This window comes from Salvia miltiorrhiza, chromosome 7 (assembly GCF_028751815.1).
Source record: "Salvia miltiorrhiza cultivar Shanhuang (shh) chromosome 7, IMPLAD_Smil_shh, whole genome shotgun sequence".
In the NCBI taxonomy this organism is placed as follows: domain Eukaryota; kingdom Viridiplantae; phylum Streptophyta; class Magnoliopsida; order Lamiales; family Lamiaceae; genus Salvia; species Salvia miltiorrhiza.
The window spans coordinates 13,319,202-13,327,447 of NC_080393.1; the positions used below are offsets into that span (position 1 = coordinate 13,319,202).

An 8,246-nucleotide genomic window follows, 5' to 3' on the forward strand; every position below is an offset into this window, starting at 1 on the left:
ATAGTGTAAGTCTCCAGTTTCCTTCCACTTCTTTTGCCACGCATTTGTTAATAATACTGAGATAATTAGATTTGGAATCTCATTCTCATTCTCCTTGTACAGTTTCCAGGCTGTTATTGGTCAAAACACAATGTTATGGTCATCTGTCACGACCGAACCTAATTAAGGATAATTAAATCGGGGAAACCGTGACTAAGGGAGGGAGATTAGAAGCGGGGATAGAAAGGGGGTGAATAAATAATGAAGACTCGAAATCAAATCATTGTTAAGGAGGGACAATCATAAGATAACTGTTGTTTAGTCACAAGGACTCGATTAACTCGTGAGTTCGGATGAACCCGACTTAGCTTAAAGACATATTACTTGAGAGTATGCAGCGGAATAACATAATCTGATTACATGTATGAAGACATGTATCCAAGAGTCCATTTTAAACTCATGACAAAAGCTCCGCTCATCACTTCATCTTCATCAGCCATTGCTCAACCTGCACATTTAGAAATATATGCAGGGCTGAGTACAAAAGTACTCAGTGGGCACGTATGCCTAAATATACACATCATTGCGTAAAAACTATAAATTGTCATGCCATCATAAACAGTACAGCAAGGGAGTTTTAGCTAAAAGGTCCAAGCTTACTAAATTCATTTGTGATTCTTAAAGTTCGTCTGCAGACTAAGTTCTCTTGTAATCTATCATATCTGGAACTTTGTGCCGGAGAGGTGGCCACCTCTCACGGACACTTGACCGTCCAACCCGCTAGATGACTCACGGTCACTGGTGTACACTAGTCCTGGCAGGATAGCTATCAACTGCTCAGGACCCGAATTCGATTGCATCATTGGCAAAACCAAAGCAGATAGATATCATACTAAAATTTAAACATTTTATGGCAAGACAATACTTGAAATAACTTTAACTCAAAGATTTTATCATGAAATAACTTGCTTGAACGTAACATTTAAACTCATTTGATATATATGAAAGTAATGCCCACCTGATAGCAAAGCTTTGCTACAGTTCAGTAACCCCTTGACTAGTTCTTACTCTTGCGCTTAACCTTTAATGCGAGAACATAAGGTCAAACCTTAACTCGATGAAAATTCTCAAATAAATGAGAATGCGTAAAATAAATATGCATGACTCATATTCCTTTAATTATTAATCTAACTATTGGATTAAAGCTCGTCTTATGATATCGGATTATTAATCTTAATTAATCCACCCTTCTTAGGATATTCTAGCCCGCTTACTAATTAATAACATCGTCTCAATTTATCAGTAATTAAAAATAATTGAGTTTAATTCATCGATTAACAAATCTATAATTAATCTCTACTTGGGCTCAATAGTTAAAGCAGTCCAAATTATTAAAAGAAGTCTAGCATTTTCAGCCCATCAGTCTGGGCCCAAATAATTAAATAATGCTAGCCCATTGCTAATCCATATAAGAATTCCTTAGCCCAAAAACAAAGAAGCCCAAATTACCATAATTTCGGCCCACTCCTCAAATAACTCTTAGGTCCAATCTAACAACCCATCTCCCATCTCTCTTCTCACATTCACGGCTGCACACGCAGCCTTCTCCTCTCACCTGAAAACTACCGCCGCGGGTGACCTTCTCCGGCGAGTCGTCGCCTGCCTTCGTCGGCTCTGCTTTCGCCCCTGACTCCACCCCTCTCTCTCTGTTCCTCCTCTGCGATTTCCCCTTCACATTTTACAAATTGAGCCCTAGCTCTTTTCTGGAGTCGCCGCCGTCACCTCGGCTCTGAAAATCCGGCGACATCGCCGCCTTCTGAAGTCCGACCCATCGTCTGTCCTCTTCTCTCGCCGTCTTCACCTTCCTCAGTCTCGACGAAGCAACCCAATCGAGCCCTAGGTTCCTTCGGCTCAGGCGACATCGCCGCCACTTCCCGGGCTCGATCACGCTTCAGATATTCCGGCGGAGTCGACGCCGTTCTTCGGCTTGTGCCGTCTCCTGAAAACTGGCGTCTCTCCTCTCACTTCACAGATGCGAGGTAGAAAGAAGGTGAGCCCTAATTTCCCAAATCAGAAATCGCCTCCACCGCCGTCACCGAGTAACCGGCGAGCGGGGCCGCTTCTGACGCCGTTCTGAGGTCCGACGAGGTCGGCTCCTTCCATCGCTGTCAGTGCTGGGTGAAGGCACCACGAATCACCGCTGTTGCTCTTCCGAGCTATGGTGAGGCCGACGCACCATCGTTTCTCCTCTCAATTCCGCAATTTCAGAAATACACAAACTCAAAAGAATTGAGCCCTAGCTTCTCTTTCCACAAGGCGTCGCCGCTCTGTGATTCGGTGAGAGTCATCGTCGACCTGTTATCGCGAAAGGCCGCTGCCTTACTCGACTTCGGGCGAGACAGTAAAAGCTTCACCATCGTTGCTTCCCCTCGGTTTGACGGAACAGGAAGTCACCCCTCTCCCGGTTTACAGAAACAGGTACAGCAAAGTACCTCTCCCCTTTCCCCAAAAATGCTAAGTCAATTCAAACGCTATGGTTATTATGCAATATGAATCATCTTCACACCTTAGGGATTTCATGATTCTCGTGGAAGGGAAAGAGATTTCTAAAGCTATTGTTCATGAGTCTAGTGAGCTCTTGTTTTTCTATAATCTTGTGTTAGTGAAGTCTGTTGTTTCTATATGGGAAAAATGATTATGTTATTTATGCTTATTCTGAATTCTTTAGAAAATAACATACTTGTTGGATGATATGCAAACTGGATTCGAAATAAAGGAGCTTAGTATAGATACCTTGCAATTGTTTTGTGTTGGTAGCTGATGTTGTTGATTGGATTCAATGAGATGAAAGCTGAAACAGCAAATATTGTTTCTTGACAATTTCAGGAGGTACTAAAGAGGAATGGAGGAAATTCGAATCAAGACTTACCTCTCAAGGTTTGGCAGCAGAAATCATCTTACTCTCTCTCAAATCTGGTGTCTAAAATCTGGTGTCTAAGGGAATGAATGAAGAGTGTTGTTGGCTGATATGTTTATTTGAAGGAGTGCATTAATGGCTATACTTGAGTAGTCTACTAAAATGGCTGATTTTGTTCCCACACGCATGCCTTCCCTTTTCTTTTCTTGATGTAGTAGGTAGGAAGTTTGGTTTGTTTTCTTGATGTAGTAGGTAGGAAATAGGGATGTAGTGAATAATAAGTTGTAAAGTTGTGATGTGATGAATAAAATAAATCATTCTCTGTTGGTAAATCTATATATGTTATTAATCTCGGGTCTTGCTAAAATACAAAATACTCTAAAAATTCTCATATTTTGATTGTTGACTTCTCATCCATTAACATCGTGACTTGTAGAATAAATCTAAATTAAATCTGTAGATTTAATTCACTTCACAAGCTGAAATAAATCCACGACTCGAGTGATAAAGGTAAATACATAGAAATGATATTTCTATTGCAAGTAAAAAAAATAACTTGACTTTACTAAGTCAGTTATAAATCTAAAATTATAAATTATTGACTGGCTCAATAATTCGATTGCGATCATAACATGCAATTGCATTAAATTCAAATATCTAGGCTAACTTAACAGGAAATTAATCACTGGATTAAAAATAACTGAGGATGCAATAATTTAAATATCGCATTTACTAATCTTAATCATAAAATAAAATAGCGGGCTACTACATCATCAATGGCTGGAAAATTCTTAACTAGCTGTCCTTTAACTCCTAAAAGATTTCTCAAGTTTAGTACTATGAATCTAGTTGCGGTGATTATCATATGTGGCCAATCTTTATAAACTGTATAATTTATTATTTGGCCTTACTTCATAAAATATAAATTACTTAAAATTAAAAGCCATGAACACCCTTGATGTTGATTATCTCTTTTAGATATATATATGAATATATTTCACTCTCTCTCAAGCACACACCATTATTAATACTGTGAATAGGCGAAAGTACCCACTTTTATAACTTGTCTTATAAAAGTACCCACCCAAGCCAAAGTCCAAAAAGTCAAAGCCGACATGCTTGGTTTTTTGGAAAATCAGACCTGACATGCTTCGGTTTTTGTAAAATGTCTAACTCACGTCAATTTCACAAGTTTAAAATGTGATGAAGAGACAATAATTGCCCAACTCACGTCACTTTCACATTCTAATGTATACTGTATGTTTGAAAATTTATAAAAAAATTAGCTTACGTTTGCATTATAAAAACATTAGTAAGAGGACTAAAAATTTCACTATTATGTGTATTATGCAACAAAAAAATATTTAGAAACCAATGAAACAATTAGCCGCCGGAAATTCATAGCCGTGAACAGTAGCCGGCGGTCCAAATTATACACGGCTACTGGTCAGCGGCTATGAACTTCCGGCGGCTAATTACTCCATTTGTTTCATAATATTTTTTTGTTGCATAATATACATAATAGTGAATTTTTGAGCCCTCTTAGTAATATTATATTATAACACGAATACCTTAATTTAGAGTTTTTATTTTAATTTTTAATTTTATTTTTTTTATATTACAAGAAGTATACATTGATGTCAAATATGAGAGATACTGAATCTGCCAAAAATTGGATTATAGTGGGGTAAAAATACTCACTTTATGCATGATTTGATTGAACACAAAATAATACAGTAAACACATAAAATAATAGGCTATTTTTAAAGAAAACACTTGAAACTCCTGAAATGTAAACACAAAAATATTTTAGCTCTAAAAAAACAATTAGCCGCCGGAAATTCATAGCCGTGAACAGTAGCCGGTGTTCCAAAATATACACGGCTACTGGTCAGCGGCTATGAACTTCCGGCGGCTAATTAATCCATTTGTTTCATAATATTTTGTTGTTGCATAATATACATAATAGTGAATTTTTGAGCCCTCTTAGTAATATTATATTATAACACGAATACCTTAATTTAGAGTTTTTATTTTAATTTTTAATTTTATTTTTTTATATTACAAGAAGTATACATTGATGTCAAATATGAGAGATACTGAATCTGCAAAAAATTGGAAGACGGCTAAGGAAGACGGCTACGATTTTTCTGGCGGGTACTTGGTGGCATGGTGTATTATGTTTCAGTGATTCATAATATATGATTTTTTAATTTTTTTATCCATCATTTGCTATTATTTTATGTGTTACAATATTAATTCATATTCCAATCAAATAAACTAAATAAATTTAGACTTATTGAGTTGATTTTGTCAATCTCCTTCTCGTGAATTTACTGCAAAGAAGAAATAGACCCTATAAAGCTGCATTGTAGCCGTATGAATTGTCCAATCACCCTTTAAGCTTATAATTAAAAAAAATTAGGTTTTCGTGTATAAATAGAAGAAATAATAGTAAAGTAAGGGTAAAAAATACGAATATTATATAAAATGATATGAAAAATTATTTTAAAGACATTTAACAACTTACCCGCCAGTACTTAGTAGCCGTCCTCTGTAGCCGTGAGTAGTTTCTTACCCACGGCTACGTCAGCCGGATACATATTTCTGGCGGGTACTGGGTTGTAAGGTGTATAATGATTCATTGATTCATAATATGTGATTTTGTAGTTTTGTTATCGACTAGTTGCTATTATTTTATGTGTTACAATATTAATTCATATTCAATCAAATAAACTATATAAATTTAGACTTATTGAGTTTATTTTGTGAATCTCCTTCTCGTGAATTTACTGCAAAGAGATTGTCACCCTATAAAGCTGCATTATGCCCGTGAATTGTCCAATCACCCTTTAAGTTTATAATAATTATACAAATTATGGCTGTTTAAAAATTTAAAATCAACAATATTATGAAACTAGAATTTTTTTAAAGCTAATTAAGTATTTACCCGCCTGTTAATACTAGCCGGTCCAAGTAGCCGCTGGGATCCATTTCCAGCCGGCTACTTCTAACGGCTACGATTAACTGCCGGGTAATTATTGTATTAGCTTCAAAAAAAACTTGTTTCATAATACGTTTCATTTAATTTTTTTTCAACTTTCTTATAGATGTTTAATAACATGAAAACATGTCCTTATTTTTTCGAACTTAAGGCATTTTAGGGTTACAAATAATGACTTAAGTTAGCAAATAATGTCATTTCCTCAGATTTAGAGTCATATTTAACTACCTCTCTTACACATTTTCTTACACAAGTGTACTTGTGTAAGAAAAGTGTAAGAACTTTTACGGAAAACGATGCAAGCCTATCACCATCAATTACAAAGTGGGTAGTTTTATAAGACATCTTATATGGGTGGGTAATTTTGTAAGATAACTAACCAAAGTGGGTACTTTAAATTCCATCCCTTATTAATATGCAGCAAGCACCTAGAAAAAATGAACTTCAACGAGCGCACACCACCGTTGAGAGATCGATTAAGACTACCATTAACAACAACCATCCTAATTACCCAATCATCCAACCTCTTCAATATTTAATTAATTTCTCTCTTTTTCACATCATTAATATTCATCCCAACTCAACCACACATATTTTAAGAAATTTATCAATGACCACTTCAACCATCCAACCACAATATTTTATAGAATTATTATATTTTTTAAGTATAAAAATTACATAAAATAAAATAAAAATATATATATTTTTAATAAAAAATGCTAAAATGTCAAAAAAGAGAGCAATAAATAGAAAATATCATTACCAAGAAATCACAAACTAAATTAATAACATAACTATACAAAATTACAAACAAGCAAATTGTGTTTCAAACACATTTGCGAAAATTTACACACTCAATTTTCAAGGCCAAACTTTTGCCAAATATATTCAATCAAGTAATTTTTTAAAGCATTGCGAGCTTCCCTGTTACGAAGTTGTGCCTTGTTCCTCATATCACTAGCTAGACTTGCAATCCGATCTGTGCAGAATTCAAAATTAGGATCATTATTTGCTTCAGCATCGCTACTTTAGCTATTAAATCTTCTAACTTCTAAAAATGTTGTAGGATCACAGTAATTTAAGTAAGTATGTTGCTAGTCTTCCACTATCATATTGTGCATGATAAGGCAAGCAAGCATTACTTTTTTCATCATATCACGATCCCACATGAGACATGGTCGTTTGATAAAATTGGAACAAGCTTGTAAAACTCCAAATGCTCGCTCAACATCTTTTCGAGCAGTCTCTTGATGTTGAGCAAACAGTTGGTGCTTTCGAGTTTGTGGATGTGACGCCCCAATATTCTTATTACATAATAAAAAGTGTACTTTGAATAATAATAAGATTTCAATATTTAAATAACTAAAATCCAAATACAACTGAGAAAAATAAATAAACATCATAAACTGAGTCTTTATTCCAATTGAAAATAAAATATAATTTCTTCTTTTATCTTGACCATCACCCGCCCTGTCTCTCATCGCCCGAGTCATCTCCTAAAAATAATATTGTTTTGAGGTGAGTACAATAAACTCACTGGGGGACCATTTATCCAAATTATATGAAATACATCAATAAAATACATAAATATAGCACCCATCACATGGCCCGTAGACCATACCCTTACTTTCAAGATAGCCAATAGGCTAGATCACATAACCCGTAGGTCATGAGCTTATTTTCAACTGCATCACATAATTAATTGAGCAAAACATATAATAAGGATAAACGACTTAAATGCTTAATTAAAATCACCCCACCTTAACGTTTCTTGTGCAAAACTCGTAATTAAATAATCAAGTCTCGCGCGCCGTTCCTAAAATGAATTATAAATCATAATTAAAATATCCTTAATCAATGAATGCACATGAAGATGGATCTTTAAATGTAAATTAAATAAAATCTTTTTATACTATTACTAAAAATACATGTATCCATATAAATATTTAAAAATATATATGAACTTTTGGAAAAGAAATCTAACTTGTTAATTATATATATATATGGGGCCGCTCCAATGAGACCCCCTAATTTTAGTGAGATCTAGGGTACGATCTGGTGCATTTATTTAATCAATCTTATGGCTGATATTGTATCTGGAGGGTGATTTTTTTCGCAGGGTTTGAATCCTGGAGGGAGCAGAATATTTTAGATTTTGTTATTCATCAGTATATACTGCATTGTTCATCAGTATATACAACCCTGTTCATCAGTATCTATGTCTTATTCATTACGGATTTTTTTTAAAAAAAATTCATCAGTATATACATCTTGTTCATTAGATATACGTTTTGTTCATTAGTATTATATGTCTTATTCATTGTACTCATGTTACACGAAAAATAG

The 8,246-nt window shown here is 34.8% G+C and overlaps 1 long non-coding RNA gene across 1 annotated transcript; it reads right to left on the minus strand.

Annotated features, from left to right (window-relative positions):
• Positions 1-259: 259 nt before the first annotated feature.
• Positions 260-3,226, minus strand: LOC130995308 (uncharacterized). The gene is made up of 3 exons (XR_009092119.1): positions 2,773-3,226; positions 998-1,060; positions 260-487 (listed from the first exon to the last, which is right to left on the minus strand). It is a non-coding gene; the product is annotated as an uncharacterized LOC130995308 (long non-coding RNA).
• Between the last annotated feature and the right edge of the window lie 5,020 nt (positions 3,227-8,246).